This window comes from Fukomys damarensis, unplaced genomic scaffold (genome assembly GCF_012274545.1).
Source record: "Fukomys damarensis isolate Sample0158 unplaced genomic scaffold, DMR_v1.0_HiC HiC_scaffold_2, whole genome shotgun sequence".
Classification (NCBI taxonomy): domain Eukaryota; kingdom Metazoa; phylum Chordata; class Mammalia; order Rodentia; family Bathyergidae; genus Fukomys; species Fukomys damarensis.
Genome location: NW_022900914.1, coordinates 6,228,149 through 6,255,366, shown reverse-complemented (window position 1 = coordinate 6,255,366; position 27,218 = coordinate 6,228,149). Strand labels below are relative to the sequence as shown.

The window sequence follows — 27,218 nt, the reverse complement described above, 5'->3', positions numbered from 1 at the left end:
TATGCGGGAGGCTGAAGCAGAAGGACCACAAGTATGAGGTCGCTCTAGGCAACTTGGCAAGACCCAATCTCAAAATAAAATTTGTAAAAAGGGCCAAGGATGTGCCTCATTAGTAGAGCACTTGCCCAGCATGCATGAGGCCCTAGGTTCAATCGCCAGTACTAGGAAAAGGAAATTTTAAGTATAGGAAATATAAAAATTTAGCAGCCTCTTTACTGTAGATCAATGGTTCTCATTTTGTGTGCATGTGTGGTTTAAGAATCCCTTTATATATATTTTAATTTTTATTAATGCAGAATATACAATGTTACATTTCAATATAATCAAGGTTACAAATAAACTGTCACTTTTTATTTTTTTGGTGATACTGGGGATCAAACTTAGGACTCTGCAATTAATCCCCGGTCCCCCCCCCCGCTTTTTTCTTGGTATTGGGTACTAAACTTGGGCCCTTGCCACTTGTGAGGCAGGCGCCACAACCACTGAGCTAAATCCCCAGCCCCCAAACTGTCACTACCTAATAAACCATATTAACTTGACTCTTGTTTAAATTGAATAGCTATTAGGTAGTAGTTATTTTTTCGCACTTATTTATAAATCACCTTAACATTTCTGTGAAATTTCTTACCTTTTATTTACTGAATAATGTCAACTGGAAAACTTGTCATGTCAAAATAGTTCCTACAAATTATTGCATTTTCCATGTTTTCTACTTAACCTTGCTGCCTTAAAATGTAGTAGGATTTGGGCTTGGGACTTAGCTCAGTGGTTCTGCTGCCTGCCTCACAAGTGCAAGGTCCGGAGTTCAATCCCTGACAAAACAAATCAAAATATAGTAGGATTCTTTGAAATTTGAATATGACATCCTTGATTACAAAATATAAGCATAAAGCCTATAAGAAAGGCTTTCCCTTCTCCATGTTTTACAGGGGCCATATGAATATCTCATATGAATTTTCTTCATATTGAGCGAGAGGAATTTCTTTAAGAGTCAAATGGCAGGAGAGAGGGAGGGCTTTACACCATCAATACACTTATAAAATGGACTAAACCCCAATGATATTTTAAGATTTCATTTTCTCTTGCAATGTGAAAATGCTGGATGAGCTCTTCAACTTTTCTTCTAACTAGGTCCCCCAGTTTAAAAAAGGAAAGGGGGAGGGCAGAGGGAAAGAGACAGAGAGCCTCAGAGATGGGGGCAGAGACGGACAAGACTGAGAGAGAGGGAGGCAGGACAGCAGACCTCCTGAAGCAGCACAGACTCACTGCAGAAAGAAGGAAGAAATCTCTGTCCCCATAATTTACCCAGGAATCAAATACCATGAGTGAGAAGGACAATTTTCAGATAAACAGCATTCCAAAGAACTGGCAAAACAAAGACTGCATCTAGACAAAGAAAACACTCCGTACTCAGAAATTTTAGGAGAATCATATATCAGGTAATTCATGCAAGTAGTATTTTTATGAGTTAAAAGTGACTATGAATTACAAATTCTCTTAAGTTTCATATGTTAAACAAAACTTAGTGTGGCACATTTCTATTATTAACCATTACACTGTTTTATTTCCTAAAATATATTTATATATTATATTATATAAATATATATTTATTTTTTCATTGAGTTCATTGGTACATTTTAGGTATACGGTATGTAGTTGAGACTGAACTGGTATTCACTGTGTAGCCCAGGCTAGTCTCAAACTCACAGCGATCCTCCTGCCTCAGCCTCCCGAGTGCTGGTATTACACGTGTGCACTACCACGCCTGGCTTCTCCCTTCCCTATTTACAAAAACTTTATTTCCATTTTTTCATTTTCTCAGATTTTTTCTTTTCCTTTATTTCCTTTCTCCTACCCTTCCCACTTCTCCTACCCTTTCCACTTAGCCTTTTTTCTTCCTATTTCACATTGTCAATCATACCATTAGGATCTTATTTACAATTATAGTTTTTCACACCAAAGAAACTATTCAGTATTTACACGTGACTTATTTATTTCACTTAAGAGTATGACCTCAATATGCATCCATTTTCCTATGAATGACTCTAATTTCTCATTCTTTATGGCTGAGGAGTATTCCATTTTATAGAAAAACCATATCTTCTTTATCCAGTCTCCAACTGATGGGCAACTGGGCTGTTTCCAAGTTTTAGTTATTACAGACTGTGCTGCTATAAACATGGGTGCACATATATCACTGTAGTATGATTCTTTTAATTCTTTTGGAAAGATACCCAGCAGAGGGATGGCTGAGTCAAATGGAACCTCTAATCTTAGCTCTTTGAAGTGTCTCCATATTGATTTCCATAGTGGTTGCACCAGTCTGCAATCCCACCAACAATGGAGTAGGGTTCCTTTCTCCCCACAACCTCGCCTAAATATATATTTATATAAACATAGTATATATATTAATCAGAATTGATAATTACCCAGATCTTCTGATTTCAAATATAACTGAATGAAATTACTACAAAGTTTAATAACAGGCATTCTTCTATATAAACATGAGTTTTTAGTTTAAAAAGATTCAATTAAATCACCTCTTAAATATATACATTTTCATGTATGTGGGAAAATAAGCTTATATTTACTCATTTACTTCAAGAACAAGTCCCATAGCAAACAGTTACAGCATTTATTCAATAAGGAATATTAAAATAATCCCAGTTAGCAAATAACTTCAACCATATACATTATAATTAATCAGGTACATATTCTAAAATCCCCAGAAATAGGATATTTACAGAACATCTTCTTAAAGCAGATCTTGAAAAAACAACCAAAACAAATGATACATTAGCTAAAAAGAATGTGTAGATATATCCACATTTGACCTGTATGCAAAAATTGAAGGAAATTAAAGTTTCAAAAATTGCTGAAATGTAATGCTAGTACTTAAGTCAAAACACTTATCTGCCAAGTAAGGATAGCTTGGTGTACTTCCAATGCTGAAGTAAGTTTCTGAATGCTAAATACCACAGAACCAAAACAGCCTCCTCTAGGCAGTGACCTCTAGTCCACAGTGGAAGAAGAGAATGAAGGTCTGCCAGGGAGTTTGACCGTCTCACTGATATTCTTTTTCCCTCATAAAACATAAGCTTCAAGGGAAATGTCCACATTTCAAGTGAGCTGGGGTTCCTGAGTGCAATGTTTTAACAAGTGAAGAGAGGAAATTTAGCCAGTAACTTTTTTTTCCCCCTGGTACCAGGGATTGAACTTGGGTCCTTGCACTTGCAAGGCAGGTGGCAGAACCACTGAGCTAAATCCCTGGCCCTACTAGAAGAAATTTAAATTCTCCTGTCCAGGACATACCTGCCCTCTTTAGAAATGAGCATTCCTTTCCATGCCAGACAAGATAAGCATGCTCTTTGAAATCAAAGCTGAACTTGACCAAAACCCAGAACAAACTGAATATATGAACCACCTAAACAAAGATGATACTTTTAGTCTTTACACATGAAAATGAAGAAATGTTTTAATTAGATTTGGTCTTTCTTCATCTTTCTGTGACTCTGAATCTGAGAGGTTAACACTTCTAATCCCTTTCTTCACATAATCAGCAAAAATGCACAGCTTTGCATGTCAATCTAGTATTATCGACACAGCATCAATATTTAAGCAGTGGACGAATTTCATATGAAAAAAAGCACTATGCATCATGTGGACTGTTCTAATAAGAAGCAAACATGAAAATGCAAGTTGATACAAATCAATATACCTAACATTTATATCCATTGTATAAGTCATCCACAGCAAAGAAGCAAAGGACAAAGACTGTTCTTAAAAAGAAGTTTTATGTGCCAACCTCAAAATGCCATGGTGTCTGGTGTGTTACTACTGTTTCTATATTTATGATTAGCAGAACAACTCCTAGAAGGAAAGTGATTGATCCAATGATGATGTAAGCAACCCCCCAGAAATGGACTTTTTCCTCACATCCATGAAACAGTGCTCGGGGTCATGTATTTTCATCTATCAAAAGAATGTACAATGGGGCCGGGGATTTAGCTCAGTGGTTTGGCTGCCTGCCTCACAAGTGCAAGGACCCAAGTTCAATCCCCAGTACCACACACACACACACACACACACACACACACACACACGCAAGTAGAATGTAACTGTATGTGATATTCAAGTGGTATTGTCCAGCTAGCAATGCTGAATGTTCTTCCACTCTATAAGATGATACAACTTTCGAAAAGTAGGCAATGCTGCAGTGTGCATCCAAACAGTAAAATCCTTATTTAAGCCATTATTATTATCATCTTCAAAATCCAGCATATATACTGGTTTAAGCTAGTTTACTGGCTTTGTTGTTCCTTTAAATCATTCTTCAAGGCTTCTTCCTCCAGGAGTTTCTGAATTTCACATCTGTCCACCAAACAATATCTTTTTTTTTTTTTCCCAAAGGAATAGGTGTTGGTGTAGGATCAGATTCACTGGAGACCAGAAACAATTCCAATGTACCATTAAACAGCTGTTGGCAATAGCTCCACAAGGAGTAATTGGTAGGTCTTCATTTCTTTGAGAAGGCTCACATTCCTTACTTGGATTAAGCAAAGCACTAGAATCTCCATTTAGCTATTACCTTGAGATTTCACGTAACAACGATGATTTTGATAAAAATTAGCCTGTAATATATAAACAGTGTGCCTTTTCCAGTGTGAAATTAATGGTGTAAACTCAAGGTGTCACAGCCAGGGACAAACATTTATTGCAGGAACTGGAAAGCTCTGTTCTAGTATAATCAATCTTGATCTTGGGGATATTGTTGAAGGTGATGAAGAGGCTGATGCTGACGGGGATGAAGATGAGGTCGACAATGAAGGCTGGCAGCACGGTGCCTGCTGTGATGATGGGCTGCCAGATGGGCAGCTGCTGCCACTTGAAGGCCATGCAGTCCAGCCTCCAGGTCTTCATGGTGCCCCCGGGTGCACAGGGAGCCTGCCCTCTACCTTGTCCCTGGTGCTGTGGACCCCGCCCTGCTCCACAAGCTCAGCGTCCTGCCCAGGGAACAGGCCCCAGACCCTGATGAGATTCGAGCAGGGTTAATGAGGATAAATGTGGACCCAAAAAAGTCTTAACTTGTATGAATTATCAATAAAACTTTTTTTTCATTACTCCAAATATGTAGCAGTAAAGATGATAAATAAGAATGCGGTTATGTAAGTTGAGTAACATTGTCTTAACTTGTAATAAGGCACCAGTTTTACCCTCTATCATCTTTGTACTATCAATACAATGTCTACCCATTAGAAATGGCAATAACATCTCAGCATTACTAATGAAATGATTTCTATTTCATGGACCACATGAAAGTCTTGGAGAATGATGTTCAGTACTTTAGCTACTGTGTATTACATGTATTTCATCTTATGGTATTTTCAAATTATCATGGGTTTACTGGGACATAACTCCATGATAAATTGAAGAGCATTAGTATTTGGAGATAGGACCCTTAAGGAGATAGTTATGGTTAAATAAATTGGGGTTCTAATCCAATAGAATTGGGGTTCTAGTCCATATAAAATGATTAACAGCACCTTGATCTTGGACATCTAGTTCCCAGATGTGCTAGAAAATTAGTCTGCTGTTTCAGCCACCAGTCTATGTATTCTGTTTTGGTGGCCCAAGCAGACTAATACAGATTCACACAGGTCAAGATACCACAATGAGATATTTTATTATTATTTATTATATATATTATTATATATATGTGAACATGCTGGTGAAGGTGGACATGCAGCTCAGTCTTTAGCCCTCTGCTCTTCTGTGCCCACGTAGCCACATACATGAACATGTACATCCACATGCACATGGTATCCTAAACACATATGCACATGCTTTCCTTGGAAAAAGCACCAATGTGGTTTTGCAATCAATTTAGTTTAAAAATCTACTATCTTACATATGCCAGCTCAATAAATTTAATCTAGTAAAATGAGAACATAGACCTAGCTGTAAAAGCCAAAAACTATGAAGCAAAAGTGTAATTTTGACCATATAACAATGAAAAATGATCCAAGAGTAATCAAATTAATACCCCCCATCAATGGGCAAGAACAAAACAATACATAAAACAGGATAGGCAGACAAACAATAAAAATATATGCAACCTAATTAATAACTATTTGAATTAAATTCAAATTCAGGCAAGGTAATTTCTTATCTAGCAGACTGACAAAGATTTTAAAAACGCAGCATTGGTAAAGATTCAGGGAAATATGTGAGGTTCTAATTGTTGTGTGGAATTATTTCTGGAGTTACAAAAATAATTAAGATATAAACTTACCTTCTAAAACTTTGTCTTCATCATATAGTCAAAAGTGCAAAGATAAGTAAGTGTAGGGCAATACTTCTTAAGTGGGGGCCATATTCCCCCAGAAAACTTTATTTGGAGACACTTTTGGTTATCCTATCTCAGGGTGAACAGTGTCTCTGAGGTCTAGCAGGTACGGTCCAGAGATTCTGCTGAGCACTCTACAATGCACAGGACAGTGCCCACAACAGTTACTCCATCTAAAATTTCAATAATGTTAAGTTGAGAAACTACAGTACACGATGATGAGCAGCTTTTGCCATTGTGGTACCACTGTTTTTCCACAGAAGAGAAGGAAATGAATTATTTTTAAGGTCAACTTTCTACAGACTGACTGGCTATGTAAACACCAAGTGAGGTTAAGGTGCACTGAAAGGTCAAACTGCTGCAGTGTTTTCCCTCTGCCATGTTTATTATTGATTTTGGTCAATATATTAAGTCAATGCAGCCTGATTTCCTGGGAGTGGCTGATTATTTTCCACTCAGACAGTTAATGTGTCAAACCCACACAGAGACTACTGTTACCATTAGTACTGTCACGTACCTATCATCATGTGAAGAGAAACTGACAGTCAACTAAGAGAACAAGATCAAATATTAGGCTTGAAGAAATAATACAAAGATGTGCACTAATTCTTAACATGGCCTCCTAGGATACAAGAATATAAAAATCTGTAACAAATTGGGCTATAGGGACAGTGAATTCTGGGGCTCTGACTAGAAAGTTACCTGGAGAAAAGAAAGAAGGAAGGAAGGAAGGAAGGAAGGAAGGAAGGAAGGAAGGAAGGAAGGAAGGAAGGAAAAGATTTTCTTGGACACAGATCAAAGAAAACAAAATATTAATTTCTACAAAATACATTTAATCAAACACTTGATGTGCTATATGGTTAAAGTGTTCAAGGGGAAACAAAAAAAAATTTAAGAAATTTTAAATACAAAATTAAGGGGACAAAAGAAAGCCTCAAGTGCCATTACTGTAACTGTCTTAATGTTCCAAGACAAGATATTTAAATGTCATATTCCAGGGAAGGGGTCAGGCAGGTAAGTAAACTTCCCTCAACCCCAAGGTTATGGGACTCATAGTAACAACTCTTTCCAAATCACAATGAAAGTGGTACAGATAGAAGAGACAGAAGCTGAAATACTACAAAGGAAAACATTTTGGTTTAGTTAACAAGAAAGATTATATTATGGATTTAAACTAGCATTTTTCTTCCAATATTTGTTATCATGTCTTACCACCCATCCTAAACTTTGTCAAAAATGTACATAACTCGTATCAGCTTAGAAAGGTCAGATATACACTAATTTCTTGTAGATCAGATTTTTTTATACATAAAAATATTTTTAATAAAATCCTAGTATGAATCATTCTTTCAAAAATGAGTCCTGTGTTTTACAGGGTTTTATCCACAGTATACTCCCCCTTTTTTAAATTTTGAGAAAGGATCTTGCTAAGTCACTAAGTTGCCCACACTGGGTTCAAATGTGTGATTCTCCTGTCTCAGCCTCCTAGAGTGTTGGTATTATTGGCTTCCTCTTGATTTAAATCTTACAAAAACAATAATGGTAACATAACAGTACCACCAAGCTCTTTTTAGTATGTGTGCTTTTGGAAGGTCTCTCTTTTCACTATTTTCAGCCTGCTCTGCTTCTGGCCATCATGAGGTGAACAATATTTCTCCTCTACTAATACACCTCTCCACTATGATGTCTCTGTCTTGGAGCCAGAGGAACAGGTACTGAAACCTCTGAAACCATAAACCTCCCTAAAGTTGTGGGTGTCAAGGCCTTCTTCCCAGCAACAGCTGACAAATATAAGAGACAGGAGAGTTGCTGTGATAGAACTAGCCAGATACACTGCGTAGCTGGATTAGGCAGCAATAGCTGAAGTGAATGAGACATTGGATTAATTCCGTAAGAGTAAGGAATGGCAAAAAGAGGCCAAATAATCTGCAAATTACAAAAGTAATTTATGTCTACTGGACAACTTTAGAGAATACAAGTAAATGAAAAAAATTAAAATCACTTATAACTGCACTATCTAGAATTAAAGTGAGTATCTGCATACACAGTCTATAAATACAATACATATATATTTGTTGTAATGATTATGGAACCACGATGTATATACTGATTAAAACATCTTTTTTACTATATCTTCTCACACCATTAAATATCATTGTACATAGGTGTTATTACTGGCACAAAATTATTTTCTGTGTATATATCAATTTTTAAGCAATATGCAATGGAATAGGACATTAGATTGGTTCCTTCCTTCTTTTTTTGCTATTAAAAAAAAAAAGCCTATAATCCTAGCATTTAAAAGACTGTGACAGGGGAGTCAAGAGTTCAAAGCCAGCCTGAACTACATAGTGAGATCCTGCCTCAAAAACACTAAGAATTGTTAGCACATTGAACACATCTATTTTCATAATTTCAGCCTCTTCTTTTCAGACTAAGTATCCTATCCAGAATTTTTAAAAATAAATTTTATTTTATTTTCCCTTCCACTTTCTATCTTCTGCTAAACTTTAGGGATTAAGGGTTTTAGTTCCCCAACAACTATTTTCCAGGCTTTCCAAAAACCCACAGCAATTGCTTTCACTTTCTCCAGCTGTGTCTTGGACTACTTGCACACACACAAAAAAAACCACAGTACTTACTGGGAGGGTGTCATATAAATACACAAGTTGGCTGAAGGAGATCAAATATATATCCTTCTATTAAGTCACATTCATCTGGCTATTAGAACATGCATCCTCTGAAGACTGCTGTTCCTTTTCCAGCTCTCTTTTCCTCAGATGCATATAATCTACTGTCACAGTGTATCAAATAACAACCATGGTGATTCCAAAAAGTGCTATTTGACACAATATTCAATATTATATATAAATCCTGCCATTTATTGTGCTTTAGAAAGTTATTTGCTTCCATAAAGCCTAAACCTAAAAATAGGAATTTAACATTAAAACACTGACCTGATAGAAGCATACTTTCCCAATGTCTTTGATATTTTCATTAATATTGGATGAACAGAACACCTTTTATTAATGACAAATTTCTCCCAGCCTTTGCACTGTCATCCTTCTGGGCTTGCTACTCTAATCCCCTCTGTTCTCATCCTTGAGTAACCCTCCTGTGTCTTTATGCTGCCCTTAACTTCCCTCATTACAGCAGCTAGTAAAATAATTGTCTATATATCTATCTGGATGTACAGATAAATGGACTGTAAACTCCTTAAGGACATGAAAACTAAATGTTTCTCGGTGTTTTATCTCCAAAGCTTAGGACACTGCTTGGCACCACACAGCCCCCAGAGTCCACCAACCAGCACCTGTCACTCTCCACTGACACCATCCGAAGTCATGTGCCCACATTCCAGTGTGACAGCCAAGAGAGCTTCCTCAGAGGCTACTCTGAGTTCTGATACGGATCATGTACTGTGTATCAAGCAATATACTGCAGATTTTAATTTAATTTTATTTTTTGAAAAACCTCAAGCAGTAAAAAATAATCACTCTTCTTTACCAATGAGAGAATAAGAGTTCATGCTTACACAGTAGTAGGTAAAGAAAGATTCATGGGTAAATCTAACTATAAATTCAAGCTAATAAGGGAAAAGAAAAAAATATGAGAAAATGGAAATGAAGTGTTTGTAAAGGGGGAGGGGAAGAGGGGTGAAGGGAGGGCGGGGATAAGGGGGAAAAATGAGAACCAAGACCTGTCACGTAAGGATAACAAGATCCCAATAATGAATGTAACTGTACTGTATACCTAAAATGTACCCATAAACTCAATGAGGAAAAAATAAAAAAATAAATTCAAGCCATTTGCCATTTTGTTATTCTGCTTCCCTAATACCCATACTGAATCAACATAGATATGCTAATGATCAAATTTATTTTTCCTGATACATTCTGTAAATATGAATATGTGAATATTCTTTGGGAATCAGTAAAACGAATTTGTAAATTATCTAGAAGATTTGGTTAAGATTACGTGCTTTGGAATCAGACTGACTACTTGATGCAAACATCACCTTTTCTACTCTCTTGCTATGTAAATTCGAATAATTAATTTCTCTGTGCTTCAATATGCTAATTTATAAAATGGGAATAACAGCTGAAGCCATGGGTTGGTGTGAGGAGTAAATGACAATGTGAAGGACTTAACATTGAGCCCAACATATAATAATAATACTAGTAGCTAGGATTATTGCCTGCTTACTATATATGCTACCTTATCCTCTATAAATATTAGGTATTGGTGTTTGACTATTTAAAATTACAGAGAAAGTAAACCTTTTCTCTGTCAGCGGTTCTCTAACCCGATTAAACTTAAAAAGATATACAGTATCCCTCATTGTCCACATTCTAACCATTCACTCTCCAAAACTCAGAAACCAACTGGTTCCCAACTTAAGCTGTAAGTTGTCCCGAGGTGCCACAGAATTCACAGGGGTGACCCAGGATGTTTCCAATTTGAGGGAGACACAGCAGCACACAACACTGGTCAGACACAGCTTCAATATTAAATCTCATTGCTCCTTTCCATAATGACCTCTCTGTGTGAATCAGTTTATGGCAGCCACTACGATAAAAAGTGAGCACCAAGTGAAAATCAACATGGGATAGCAGAGAAAGGCGGCAGTCTTTGATCTGATTTTACATCACGCTCAGGTGTACAAATCCTATTAATAACTGTGCTTACTTATGAATAAAATACAAATACTCCCTTTCATTCAATTTAATTGTACTTTACTTTCAATTAGCTAGTTTTTAGGACATAAATACTAACTTGTTTGAACCTAAACACTTAAAATATGCAGTAGTTATGTATTTCTATGATCTAGGAGCATCCTGAACTGGGAAAGTTTAGAACCTCTGAAATAGTCACATAAGAATCTGAAAATGTAAATAGTGAAAGAAACTTTTTTGGGAAAACTGATGCAGTGATGAACCAAAAGACTGATACATCTCATGGCCAAGCTGAGTTTATGCTTGGAATGCAACTGTTATTTAACGTTTATGAAGAGACAAGTGCCATTCACAAAAGTAACAGAAGGGGAAAACCCAAATCATCAACTCAAGTTACCGTAAAACCTTCGGTTAAATTCAACATTTCTGATTAAAAAGGAAACTTCTTAGTTCATAAGGAGTAACTAGAGTACATGAATTATATTGCAGACAACTGTGAACTACTTAAAGCATTCATTTTGAAATAGAAACAAGAGGAACATACCCATTCATTACCTCTATTTAACACTGTGCAGGTTTAGTCACCACAGTTAACAGAGGAAAGGTGAAAGACAGAAACTGGATGATTGCTCAGGGCACACTGTTTCAGGCCAGACCTGAAAGTGGTATGTGTTATTTTCTAAACACTCTACCTGCCCAGAATGAAATGAAATTTTTAGTATATGTCTAGCCATCCTCTGCCACAAATCAAGAGAAAAATAATTTGGCATTATCTGAAACTGAATATGCAAATACCCCATGATGCAACAATTCTATTCTTAGGTAGAGATGCTTCTGTACATATGGTACCATGAGATACATATTAGAATACTCTATGTAGGGTCAGAGATTTAGCTCAGTAGCACTGTGCCTGCCTCAAAAGCCCAAGGTCCTGAGCTCAATCCTGAGTACCAAAACAAACAAACAAAACCCCAAAAAACTCATTGTAGTACTATTTATAACAGAAAAACCACATCTAAGTGTATCAATCAACAGAACAAATTATTGAACACAGAATACTATGTAGTCGTGAAAATGAATGTCCCACTGAACAATATAAATGAATCTTAGAAACTTAAAAAAAAAAAATCAAGGCAGCTCTTAGAAACACATATATTACTTTTATTAAGTTCAAAAATAAGTAAATAGATTTAGGCATAGATATATACAGGTGGCAAAACTTGTTTTTAAAAAGCAAAAGAGTAATAGTTATAAAATTCAGCATAGAGGGTGGACGTCTGATATTTTGGCTTGCTTGGGTTTCACTGAGTGAAATGGAATTGTCTGGGGCCGGCGATTTAGCTCAGCGGTTCTGCTGCCTGCCTTGTAAGTGCAATGACCCGAGTACATCCCCGGTACTCCTCCCAAAAAAGGAATTGTCTTACAACACATATAAAATATATAACACGGTTAATGTATGTAAGTAACAAAACTTCCTCTATTTTTAAATATTTGTATTATAACATTAAAATGAAATAACACAGTAAGACCAAGTTTAATAATTAAATAAAAATATGTACACATCTGCTGAATCCCAGGGATACACACCCATGTAGGTCGGTTGAAATACTATTGGTAAGTGCTGCGTTTTACTGGTCAAGCTGCACAACAGCATGTAACACCCGATAAACTGGGTTTTGACTGGACTGGCTGTGTGCGGCAGGCAGAGGAGGTGGAGCCAGCACAGCACTGGGCCCTCCCCGGCACAGCGGCCTTGTCTCCGCACAGTCCCTGCTGGAGCACACCACAATCAAGTCATGAACAATATGACTAAAAGCCACATGACAGTGTTAAAAGTTTGTGGAGCTGCGTTACTAGTTATGGAGAGCTGCATGCGGCCTGAATGGGTTAGACACTCGGGCACAGAGACGGGGGCTAAGAAGAGGAAGCAGTTAAAGTGTGCTTACAGGGAGTTCCCAGAGAACGGGTAAAACTCCATTTCATAGGCTGGGTGTGCATTCTACCGCTTGATTCATATTAAAATACTAAACAATGTTTGTATTTATTTATTTAGTGCTGGATGTCAAACCCTGGCCCTTTTGCAAGCTAGTCAAGTGCTCTGCCGCTAAACTATATCCCCAGGCTTTTATCTACTTTTTAATGGCGAATAATACATTTTTATCAAATGGGTAAGGAGATTAGAGAACAATATTCATATCTGTAAATAACTTAAAATTGTCAATTAACCCTACTTTTTATTAAACAAAATATATTTATTGTCCAGATTACCTAGAGAACTTTTTTCAATATTGCTAGTTACTACATAAATGTAGAAAAACTAGACCATAAAAAAATGTTCTATTTAATGAACCAATTACTTGTGGTTCTTCTTCCCCAATCACATGATCATTGAGCAAACTGTAGTACTCATCCTAAATTTTAACTATAGTGAATGTATTTTCAAATCATAGAAGTATAGCAAGGAACAATTAAAGAGTAAAGGCATAATACTGTAATTCTAACCAAGATTAAAATAAACTACATGCTAAGGAAAGAATACTTGCATGTTGACCTCTTGGGTAAAGGAGGAAAGGAGGAGTCGTTTTCCAAAGAATGATTTCCAGAGGAATCCCTATTTATAAAAAACTGTCAGGGAAAGACGTGAGATTAAAATGCTCAGAATCTATTAGACCCTTTTCTCTTAGCACTGTTAAATATGTAGCTTCATTAACCAATTAACTGTTACAAATAAACGGCATTCCCCCCCCAAATCACTCAAGATATGAAATTATGGAACGTTTTCCATGTAAATTACATGTATAAATATTCCACTCTAGTAATTTTATAAGTAACAAATTAACATTACATATTCCACATTGCAAGATAACGTACTAAAACCTTGAAAATACAGAGTACTTGGAAAAAAACAGACTTTATGAACACTAATGTACAGAACATTACCTCAAGTATACAAAATAAATAGTTTTATTTCTGTAATTCAAATTCTATGTTTGTCATTAAACTGCTATAAATGTAATCCAAAAAAAGAGATTTACCACAGAAGTAATACTAGCAAGAGGCAACAGAGTTTGGAGAACAGAAACTCAAATGAGGCTTGAGAAGAAGGCACAAAAAGAAATACTATCACTGAAAGAAGCTCCTATCTGAAAGAAAGCAAGAGGAAGGAGGCTGAGCACAGTGACAACAGGAATATGTGGCTCTGAACCAAGGAATACCCCAGTTAATGCCACTGTTAGAACAATGGCAAAGCAATGAAAACAAAAGCCCACACAGTGTGAAAACCAAAGGGAAATACATAAAGATAAGCTCAATGCTAGCCTCAGGAAGTGTCCAATACCTCAACAGGTTTGAGATGGATAGAAAAAAGAAAGGAATGAGGAATAAGAGAAACGAGGTTAATTACAAAATGAACAGAAACTATAGCTTCAAGTCACCAGGATTATAATTTAAACAGGACTAAGGCTAAGGAATATAAGAATGATTAATCATGCATAATAAAAAGGTAAAAGGACAGTTATAAATTTTAAAAAGCTTCAAATTAACAAGTTTTTTTAATGTACAGCATATTAAGTCTTGCTACCTGTAAGTAAAGCTTTCAAATCCAATCTATAAGAACTTACATCTGACACTCCAAGTAAATCCTTTCCTAAAGTTGGTCTTAATTTCCTTTCCACCTAAATTTCTACAATTTTTTTTCACTGTCTTACAGGAAATACTGATACATTCAAAAGAGATGATATGCCACTTGGCAAATCGATACCTTCAGGGATTAAATTTTATACTATAAAGTTCTTATCAAAAGTATGTTAACCACACAGAATAAAACTGCTTAATAAAGACTAATGTATACCACATAGTGCCCAGCATATCAGAATGACATAATGACTTTCACCTTATGGAATGTCTGAATGAGTCACGTGTAACCATCATTCATCACATTCCATTTAACTACACTGCAATTTCAACATCGCTGTCATAATTAACATCACTCATATAGTACCAGATATCAAATTTGTCACCAAAATCACAAAGCAGCCAATTTCCTCAGAAATCTCTGCGAGATCTGAATTATCATTATCTATTTATAAATCTTGGTCCAAGTCCTCACCTCCTGCACTTCTGGCTTAGCAACCACAGCTCTAGCCCATCAATATGAAAAACAGTATCTTTAAGTCGTGTTTAAAAGAGAGGAAATATGTATTCAATTCAATATATAGTCAAGAAAAAATGTATTCAATTTTTCCCCTGCCTTTCCTTCCCTAAGCCACTCATAAGGCCTTCAGTATTTTGCTTACTTACATATCATATATACATATTCTTCAACATTTTGTCAAAATTCAAATCCTTTAAGAAAACCTTCCAAAAATACATAAATATTTTGTTTCTACTCCTGCTTTTTCCATTATGTTTTAAGTCAAGTTTGAATGTTACAGTACTCAAACTTCTGTCAAGTTTTTCTTGTAAATTTTCTTTACTAGTATCATCTTGTATCCTAAAACAAGAAATACATTTTGACAGAGGCTTAATATTTTTTTAAAAAGATGACTTTCTCTAAATTCATTCCATTCTGGTTACTAAATGTATTACATAATACTGATGATATGCTTTTTTCCATTCTGTTCTTTTTTTTTTTTTGAGACAGGGACTCACTCTGTAGTTGAGACTGATCTGGAACTCACTATGTAGCCCAGGCTGGTCTTGAACTCACAGTGATCCTCCTGCCTCAGCCTCCTGAGTGCTGGGATTACAGGCATGCGCCACCATGCCCGGCCTCCATCCTGTTCTTATAAATAAGATGCTAGTATACCAAGATATTCCTGGCTACAGTCATGCATATTTCTTTTAATCTTAATTTGTTGCTATTCCTTAATTTCATATTTTTTCAAAGTTTATCTCACATGAAAATGCTGAGATATCTCTTCTCTTTCTGAAATTAATCACCCGTCATCTGTTAATGGTTAATTTTATGTGTCAACTATGCCACTGTATGCAGGTATGCAGATATTTAGTCAAACAACACATGAAAGTCTCTAAGAAGGTATTTTTTAACATAAGAATTACACTTATCTTCCATAATGTAGGTGGGCCTCATCTTATTTGTGGAAGGCTTTAAGGCAGAAGGACTGAGGTTTCCCTAAATTCTGCCTCAAACTTGCCCCCCCCACACACACATTCTGTTTCTCTAGTGAACCCTATCTAATACAAGATTCTTCAGTTTGGTTTTTTATAGTGACCACAGGGGATCCAAAGGTAGGACCTCATGTCCTCTCAATCAATTCATTCACTTTAAAAAAATTTGAGTGTCTGACATATGCTACATTTTAAGGATTTTAAGTCAAGGACTTGGGGGGAGTTTAACCAAGAAAAGAGACAATTAAAATAACTGAATAATTATTATTAAGGTTACAAGCTCAGGATTCTGCACATGAGAACACAGACAAGAGAGAGACATTTAACATGTTTCTGAACCAACTGAACCCTACTTCTTATAGTTAAAACACTGTTTATTATATTTGACACATAGAAACAATTATTTAGTCTAGACAAAGCAAAAACAAATAAAAGTATAAACTAGGTACAGTGGTGCATTCTTGTAATCCCGGCTACCCAGGAAGGTAAGGCAGGAGGACTGTTAGTGCTGGGATACAATTCAGTGCAAAGGCCCCAGTAGCACTCACTCACTCATTAAATAAATCTATAAAATAAAATTTAAGAAGCTGGGGATGTAGTTCAATGAAAAGGCCCTGAGTTGAATCTCCAGTACTGAGAAAAAAATACATGTTATAAACAAACACAATATAAATGTCACAGTGTTTTTTGTTTTTGTTTTGAGACAGGGTCTTGCTATGTACTTAGTTCAGGATGGTCTTGAATGTACTATATAGCCCAGGCTGGCCTCGAACTCGCAGCAATCTTCCTGCCTTAGCCTCCCAGGTACTGGGATTATAGGTGTGTGTCACCATCCCTGGCTACGTGTTGCAGCATTAAAATTCCTTTTTAGGTTATTTCTTTGCATGAGTTGAACTGGCTAAGAAATCTTATGATAGTACTGAGAATAATGGAGAGTCTTGCTGCAGTTTGAAAAGCCAAATGGGAGCTGGTCATGGTGGCACATGCCTGTAATCCCAGCACTTGGGAGGCGGAGGCAGGAGGATCACCAAGAGTTTGAGGTCAGCCTGGGCTACACAGTGAGTTCAGGGCCAGCTTGAAATACAAAGGGAGACCCTGCCTCAAAAACAACAAAACAAAAAGAGAAGCCAAATGGGTTCAATGGAATTGCAAAGATATACAGTACTCTTCACTCATAATTTCAAGGATAGCATTTAAAATAATTATTGTAAAATGGCAAAAGTCCTTACTTCTTTGAAGTGCAATAACATATTAATTCATAAAACCCTCATTTTGACATAATCCTAAGTACATATGAAAAGTTATTAAAATTTACATTCACTTACTAATGCTTTCAATTAATGTATTGTAGCTATTACCAAATAACATAAAAATTCAGGATTCACATTCACAATGTGAAATACAACCTCTAAACTGAAACTTAAAAAAAAAAAACTAATTTAAGCATATAGATAAAACTCAATCAGCAGCCAGGTGTGGCGGTGCAGGCCTGTGATCCCAGCACTAGTGAAACTAGAGGATAGCAGCAAGTTTGAGGACAGCCTGGGCTACAAAAGGAGACCTGTCTAAAAAAACCCAAACAAACAGAACTTTAATCAGATAGTATAAAATGTAAACAACAACAATGGGGGGAGATTTGGTCTTATATTTAATTAAGAGGTTTCTTTAATTCCCAGTAGTTTGAGAGGTTACATTTCATAACACTGAGACTAGTGTGCTGAGAACTATTTTAGAAAAACCGCTGTTAATCTGTGATGTTTTCTTGAGTTAGTTATTAGAAAAAAAAACATTTCCTGACATTACATTGAATTAAGTAAATTCCTTATTACTAAGTGAAACTCCTAATTTTCTATAAGAATTTTTATCATCCAATAAAATCTACTTCTCCATAGTAGACATATAATAAATATTTGTTAAATGAATGAATTAAATGCTCATAAGCCTGAATTCTTATAGTCTGAAATCTCATGCCTTAGCTCCTAAAAGCCTACTTCAACACTGATAATGTCAAAGACCACATATATACATATTTTATATACACAATATATTATTACGTATGTATGTGTTTTCTATATATGTTTATTTATGAAGCTAAGACATTTTCCTCTGGGACCACAGGATCCCCCATACACATTCCCTCCAAGTCTACACAGCATCACACTAATACTTTATGAAATATTTGGGCAAATTATTGTGCCCATAAAAGCTTTACATTCAAATACAAACATCTTCTTACCAAAATAAAAGCTCAACAACCCCCACACAGAGACTAAAAAGCTAAACAGGCCCTAAGAAATCAATCAGCAAGAATACCACAAAAGTCCTGCTTGGTCTCCTGATAATTTAAAAAGAAGTAAACTATAATATCCTTGGATAAATCACTTAACTATTAAGAGCTTCCATTTCCTCATCTAAAAATGGAGGTTGGCCACTCCACATTCTATAATTAAGTGATTCTACAAAGCAAAACAAATATAACTTATTCTTTTGGAAGATATGATGCTCCAGGAATCCTATAAAAATGGCCTTTAACCTTGTTTGGGTGAAAGATAGCTTTGAGATTCATATCAAAAGAATTTCCAGATAGACAAAATTTGTATAAAATATTAAGGGAGTTTAATAAGTGCTTGAAGTGATCCATGGGACTTAATTTAGAAACTTCTATAAATTTAAATAGAAGTCAATAAACTGAAAATGTATCAATAAATTTAAAAAAAAAGTAGTACTTTGCACTCTTCAAAATAAATTACACACGAGTTAAATTTCAAACTATAATACAGGAAGATTATTTTTTCTATCAAAGAAAAATATTGTTTAGAAAAACTGAAAAGTACAAATTGAACATCTCTAACCTGACACACTAAAATCTGAAATGCTCCAAAATCTGTAACACTGAGTGCCAACTTGGCACCCCAAGTAGAAAATTCCATATCTGACCCTATGTGACCAGTCTCAGTCAAATGAATGAAGACACACTAAGTATGTTATATAAAATCATCTTTAGGCCACATGTGTAAGATACACTTGAAGCATAAAAGAACCTTGTGTTTTACTTGGGCCTCACCCTCAAAATATCTCATTATGCATGTGCACATATTCTAAAATCTGAAAAAAAAATCTGAAATTTAAAACCCTTGGTCTCATGCATGCCAGAATAGAGCTATTCAGCTTGTAACTTAGCTAACTAACTACACTGGCAAATCAGAGTTCCAAATAGGTGGTAACTAAACTATTATGAGGATATAATGCAACTTTCAATTTTAATGAGCCAATTATGATGAAAATAATTTATTTAGCATTCCAAATTAAAGAAACACTTATTCCATTAAACTCTCTTCGTGTAGAAAAATCTATTTTTCAGTGAAGATGCAAACTAAATATGAGCAATTAAATGATAAGGGCTTAATTTTCTGAAAGATTAAGATACTAATACATTTTAAAAGTAGAACTCTTGTCACAATTTAAAATTAAGATTGGTTAAATATGCTGAGCTTCAATATGAATTTGTTCATTTATATTTATAAGCAAAAAATTTGAAACACTTTTCAAATATAAAATGAAAGAACATGGAAGGACCTAAGTTATCCACAGAAAGAAAGAACAATTACATAATTCTTTAGAGATTAATTAAAAACAGGCAAATAACACTGGTATTAGTTTTTTCTAAATCATCTGCAGAGGAAGATACAAGAATGCCAGGATCTGCACTTATAGTCAAGTTTCAATGCACATCTTTTGTGTAAGGGTCTCTTGATTTCTCTTGTCTAAAATGGATCCTTAGGGAATAATTCTGTGATTATTTTCTGATGCAAGGGAGAGGCCTTTGAAACACTGGATTTTAGGAAAACAATGAGTACTCCAATTGTGACAGCAATATCCCTGTCACAAATATAAATAAACCTCTAGAGTACTTCTTTTTGTCTTTTTAGTTAAGTTACATTTAATTTTCTCAATTAAGTTTTTTCATTGTTATTTAATCCTAATTAGGCATTTTTATGATAAGTTACAGTTTATTCATTTCACAAAAGGAAAATATTTAAACAAGCTTATATAACCTAGGAACAGGAACATGAAATCTGGATTCCTCAATGTTCTACTTACAAATTACCCAGGGATTGTGAATATAGTACCTTATTTCTTTGAATAATCGCACATTTCACTCACACGAATTATACTGTGAAAAGCAACAGAGGAATGAAGCAAATACCTGGATCTCAGTCCACAGTAACCCTTACAAACCTACTTTATCTTCTAGATTCTGATTCTGTTTAATCAAAGAACAGCACTAACAGATGCCAAGAATTGGTAGCAGAGTTAAATTAGAAGCTAGATTTAATGATTCTCTCTTCTTTAGCTATTTCCTCAGTTTTCTAAAAAGTCTTACCCAAGCTAAGGATACACTGGCCAGAGACTTAATGTGGCACACCTCACATGTGGATGCCTATATGCGTGACTAGGAATTTCTTAAAAACAGTTTCAGGGCTGGGGATTTAGCTCAGCGGTTCGGTGGCCTGCCTTGCAAGCGCAAGGACCCAAGTTCAATCCCCGGTACCAAATTAAAAAAAAACAAAAAAAACCCCAGAGTTTCACTCTATGACTTGCCAGTAATCTGCTTTCATGATATCAGACATACAACAACTTCTAAGGGACTCAGCTTTTGTTATCTATAAAATAAGGATGGCAGAGCAAACAAACTCCAAAGTCATTTCCAATTACAATATCATTTAAGTCTACATATGAATAGATGTATAAGTAACAGAACTGAAGTCCGTGTAAGAATGTCCACAGAGGTATATGCATATTGGAATAGAAAATTGCAAAGATACAGGTTAAAAAATGTTTATACTTGAGTGCCTTTTTGTAATCTGAGTTTGGAATTAGGAAAAAGAAGAGCCTGGAAGACTCACTAGTCTTGTCCAATTCCCAGAACTCTCTTTTTATGCTGTCACTATTCTAATGTCTATAAGAAGGAAAACCTAAACCTGTGCCCTCCCTCCAAAAAATCATTTCCTGGTCCAATCCAAGATAGGCTGATCCTGTCCATCTAGATCAGATGACATTTTTTTTCTGTAAAGATCTAGGCAGTAAATATTTTTGTTTTTGCAGACTATAGAGCTTGTCTCAACTACTCAGTTCCATTGTTTGAATGTGAAAGCGGCTGTGGACCATACATAAACTAATGGGGATGGTGGCTCTGTCTCAATAAAACTTTATTTATAAGAAACAAACTGCAGGCTAGATTTGGCCCAGAAACTGTGGTTTGGCTATTCCTAGATCTCATGAAGAAACAAGATGGTAAAAAGAAAGAAATATTCATCTTAAATTTCTCAGAATATTGAGAAAAAATAGCCTAGTGTAAGAAAGATCATGATAGAGAAAGAGAGAGAGAGAGAGAGAGAGGGGGAGAAGGGGAATATGTCATGATAGCCATCCATGGTGATGCATGCCTTGTGAACTCAGCACTCTGGGAGGCTGAGGCAGGAGGGTCACAAGTTCAAGTCCAGCCTGGACAATTTAGTAACTCAGAGAGATTCTGTTTAAAAGTAAAACATAAAGGTGGGTGGGGGTGGGGGTCTCCAAATGAAAGCCCTGGGTTCAATCCCCAATACCAGGGAAAGAAGGAAGAAAAGAAGGGAGGGAAGGAGGGAAGGTGGATAAAACAAGAGAAAGTACCTCTGGTAGGTTTTCAGTAATCCCAGTGTGTTATAAAACATACATTTCCTCTCCCTGTCAACAGTGGCACCATCAAGGCAATGATTACAGTAAAGCCTCACTTCTAGAAATTACTTATTCCAGCCTTTCTTTCTATAAGAGCTAATCCTTGACTCCTCTTGATTCTAGCAAACATATTCCAGGTACCACTGTATCAAGCTTTCAGCGTTACTTCATTTCTTTCTTCCCTCATTAACCCAAAGCAACAACTTCACAACTTTACCTATTCTGAGCCTTAAATGTCAGTACTACTGTTACCCAGGGAAAGGTGGTAAGGAACAGAAACAAGAAAAAAGATGGTAGAGACATCTTTACCACCCTTTTCCAGATTCTAAAAAAGAGCCAGGTGTTGGCTTACTACTAATTTAAATTAAAATGGCTACTTTAGTGGGAACAAAAGTACTTTGTGCAGTACTTTATGCAAAGTGCTCCCTCTTGAAAGAACATAGTTATAACGGGAAAAAGTAAGGTTTATTCTTATGCCTTTATCTAGATAACTGTGCTTCGAGCTGTGAAACAGACTGATGTTTTTGAAGCTCTCAAGGAGCTTCAACTAGTAACCATGGTTACTGCTTCAAAACAGTACAAAAAACTTGAAGTGAGAAAGGGAGGGGAAAGGAAATAGGGAAAAGAAAAAATGTGAAAAAAGGAAAAAATGGAAACAAAGTCCTTGTAAATAGGGAAGGGTGAAGTGGGTGAAGGAGGTGAAGGGAGGGCGGGGGTATGGGGAAAAAACAAGAACCAAGACAGGAGGGAGTCACAATTTGAGGAGAAATACAGATTTCTTGAATTTCATCAAATGGAGCTACAGTAATAAGACAAGACAATGGCCAGGCAAGGGCTTCAAGATTGTGATTTCTCTACAAGCCATCAGGGTGCTTGATCTTGAGGCTTGCAGGTCTCTTTATCTCATCCAGGAATGAGCCTCAAAAGCCAATTCAGTTACTTAAAATGGACAATATCTTATGAACTTAACTAATATTCTTGTCAGGAGATCACAGAATGTGCTTTCTAACATAAACAATAGAAAGAAACAATGAAAAGCACAAGGTTGCTAAGTATACGAATCTAGGCCTAAGATCTTGCCTAAGGTTTTAACAGAAAATTGGCCAAGTTATTCTCAACAGTGTGTTCTGTAAAAAGTTATCATCCAATATTCTGTCACTAGATAGGGTCCAAGAAGATCCTCCAAAGAGGAGATGGAGACTGCACTTCTCCCTGAGTAGGTTAGCTGATTCTTATCACAGAGAAAGAATTTCAGGACATACCGGTGGGAGGCAAAGGCAGATTTGTTAGTGCTGAAGAACTGCACACTCAGAGAGAAAACAGTGTGCGTACTCCATGTAAGGAGGGTTTTGGTCCTTGAGGTACCCTTTGGATAATGATCTAAGATGTTCAGCCTAAAAAAATCCTTTGAACCCTTTGCATCTGTCCCTTCATCTTAAAGTCAGGTTGCTGCCCTTTGTCAACTAGGTTAATTTATTAATTTAGAGTATACTGAATTAATTTAGAGTATATTTAAGGGATTTGGGTGTTGGGATAGTTAACTGTGAAGAAAAGCCAAGCTGCTTGTTCTAGCAAGTCCTGGGTGTGTCTGGATGATGGGCTTAATGAAGAGGGAAGACTCTTCCTAGGCTTATCCTGGATAGAATAAAAAACGGAAAGGAGAAGGAGCCAACAGACTTGTAGTCTGGATGGAATAAAAAAGGAAAGAAAGAAGTCTTGCTTCTGCTTCTTTGAAGAAGCTCCAGTCTGCACCACTGCCTTTGGATGTCCGTCACCTGGCTTCCAGGGCAGACGCTTCGGGACACTACAGTGAGCTCCAGGTCCTGACGTTTTGATCAGACGCTCTAGCTCTCTAGCACACAGACTGCCCTTTTGCACTCTTCCACATCAGGCTCTGCCGACAGCCACTCTAAGCCTACCTTGTAAATTCCACATATTTAAATCTATTCTTCTAATGAACATAAGGGATACTGATTTTGGTACCAGAAGTTTGTAAATTTGTGTCTGTGTGTGTGTAATATATATAGATATTTAATATTAAATCTGTTCCTCTAGTGAATCATAGCTGATACAGGTATGATGGGTCCGGAAGGAAAAAACAACAAAAAAGCCTAGCAAGTACAAACAAGCTTAGGGAGTTAAGATATACAGTAAAAATATGGGTGACTTTGGATAACCCTGATTATGCCTTAGAATTATAGTTTCCTTCTCTCCTTTCTATGTGGTTTTAATTCTTTTATGCTTCTTCTTGTTCCTCTTTTCAAACGCATTAGAAATCTTTTCAGTTATTAAGTAACTCATTTGATATATGATAACTTACCATGTTTTGGGCACTGCCTAGGACACTGAATATATCACAATAAAGAAAACAGATAGAACTTATGCCTTAATAAACCTTACAATTTAAAGAAAAGATACATTATTAAATACACACTTCCTTAACTGTGTTACTATGCTATGAATAAAAAAATAAAAGATTTTTTTGGGGGGGTATTGGAGGAATTTAATTTGGGAATCTTGTGCTTGAGAGATATGCAGTGGCACCATGAGCTAAATCCATGACCCCAAAATAAAAGATATTTATTATGATATCAAGAAAAGCTTCTTTAGTATATGAAGAGATCTAATACTGACAGTCATCAATTCTGAGTAATGAATAAACATAAGGATTCGTTATACTCTCTTTTGTATATCTTGAGAAATCCTCAAAATAAAAGTTAAAAAATAACAAGAGACTTGAAATCCATGTGTAAACAAGAAAGATTAAATAAGTGCCATCAGAAATAATTATTTATTTTAGGTGAAAAAGATTTGTATATAATATCATTTGTAATAATTATGAAAGATTTAAGAGTTTAAAAGTATTCAATCTGGCTACAGTGGCACATAACTGCATTTCCAGCTACTTGGAAGGGTGAGGCAGGGGAATCACAAGTTCAAGTCCAGGCTAGGCAACTTAGTGAGAACCTGTCTCAATCAGTCAATCAAGTGATGAATGGATCAACTGATCAATCAATCAACCCAAGGTGGGAATGTAGCTCAGTGCTAGTGTTACTGGATTTGATCTCCAGTGCTGCCAGCAGGGTGGGGGTAAAATTCAAAGATGAAGTATAAAGAGCCAATAAACTTATTACAAAAAGAATTGAAAGTATTATGGACAGCTAAATTAGGTAGAAATATTACAGGCAGTCATACAGTACTAGGCCCTTGAGGGAATCAGTGCAAAAGATGAGAACACATTACCACTGTGGCTGAAGTCGCATCTGTCAAAGGCCAGGCCTCAGGATAAAGATCAAATGACCAGGCCTACATCCTTCCCTGAAGGATGAGCAGTAATGATTATACTATAATCGATATCAACTGGTTCACTAAAGTCTCCACTGATATCAGTCACCCAGGTAGGTGATCAGGACCTCCTGATCCATCCCTTTTGTTCTCTCTGCACACTTGCTGTGTGTGACCTGCTTCTCCATTGGATCAATGGGCTATACTTGTAATCTTATTGGTTGATCATAGTTTTGACTCACACTGTACTTAATTTGTGATTTTGTGCCCACCTTGGGATTCTGCTCTATAAAACTTCCTCTGTGAAGTGGAGTCCATACTTTCAGGGCCCCTCCTATCTCTCAGGAGCTATCTCTCTAAATAAATTTTGCCTACTCTCAATTTCTATTGTTTCTTAAATTCTTCCTTTGATTTTGGGAAACGCAAACTTAGCATACTTCACATCTAGTAAGTTGGGAGTTTTATTATTTCTCCTATTATCAAAAGGACTGTAAATTAACTAACATACCCTTTTTAGTCTTTTAGATTTCTAATATACATACACACACATACACATACCCACACACGAAAAACTATTTGTGAATATATATATGTCTGCATTCACTGGAACATGTGAAATGTTTTGATATTTTTACACAAAACCAAGGAACAAAAATTAAAGGAAACATCCAAATATTCAAACATTTGAAAACTTGTATGCATAGAAATTGATACAAAATGAAAAGGCTAAAATGAAAAAATGGAAATAAAGTTTTTGCAAATAGGGAAGGGAGGAGAGGGTGAAGGGAGGGCAGGGGTATGGGGAAAAATGAGAACCAAGACTGGTCATGTAAAGGTACAAGATCTCAATGATGAATGTAACTGTACTGTATACCTAAAATGTACCAATAAACTCAATGAGAAAACAAAACAAAATGAAAAGGCAAACAGAAGTCAATACATTAGCAAAAAAAAATGACAGTTAGTATTTTAGTACATTAAAAATTCATAAATAATGCTATAAAAATTGGTAAGTCTCCAATGGGTAAGTAGACAGAAATCCCAATGACAACAAAGAAATTAAAGTAAAATACCAATATGAAGCCAGGCGTGGTGGCGCACGCCTGTAATCCCAGCACTCAGGAGGCTGAGGCAGGAGGATCACTGGAGTTCGAGACCAGCCTGTGCTACACAGTGAGTTCCAGGTCAGTCTCAACTATATAGTGAGACCCTGTCTTAAAAAACCAAAAAACAACCAATATGTACATATCAATTTAGTAAATTCTGGGTAGGGGAACACTCAACATGATAATGTAGTGAAACAGGCATGCTCATTTGCTGACAGTTGGGAAAAGCTGAAACTACCATATTAGGGAGGAATTTGACATTTGTAGCAAAAACCTTTAAAAATCTTGGGTTTTTTGTTTTGCTTTGTTTTATTTTTTAAGACAAGGTCTCACTATGCAGTCCTGGCTGGTCTTGAACTCACTATGGAGCCCAAGCTGGACTCGAATTCATAGTGATGCTTCTGCCTCAGCCTCCCGAGTGCTGGGATTACAGCTATGTGCCACCACACCCAATAACCTTAAAATTTTTAATATCCTCTGAGGAAATTATTACAATTTGAGAAAATCTTCAATTCTGGCTTCACAGAAAGCTGTGTTACTAGACAAGTGGCATATCATTGTGGGCAACAGTTTCTTCATTGTAAATATAAAGACCAGCCACTAATTCACAGAGTTGTGATAGTATAAAAAGTAACAAAATCCGTAAAAATGACTTAGAAATTGCAAAGCAAAGGGCTGACCCAGGGTCTGTGAACTCTAGAGGATTTTACAGGTCTAGATCTATGGCTGACCTTATGTGAATGTTTGTGAATACATCTACAGCTTTGGGACACCTTCAAAGAACCGCTGTAGGGATACAGCAAAACAAAAGTAGCCGGGCATGGTGGTGCACACCTGTAATCCCAGCACTTGGGAGGCTGATGCAGGAGGATCGCTGTGAGTTCGAGACCAGCCTGAGCTACACAGTGAGTTCCAGGTCAGTCTCAATTACATAGTGAGACCCTGTCTCAAAAAACC

At 36.2% G+C, this 27,218-nt stretch overlaps 1 protein-coding gene and 1 pseudogene across 5 annotated transcripts in view; both read right to left on the bottom strand.

Annotated features, from left to right (window-relative positions):
- The window catches only part of Ncoa1 (nuclear receptor coactivator 1), a 268,563-nt gene that overhangs the window by 138,143 nt on the left and 103,202 nt on the right, over window positions 1-27,218 (bottom strand). The gene's annotated exons all lie outside the window — the stretch shown is intronic.
- On the bottom strand, window positions 3,807-5,096 carry LOC104848767 (annotated as a pseudogene).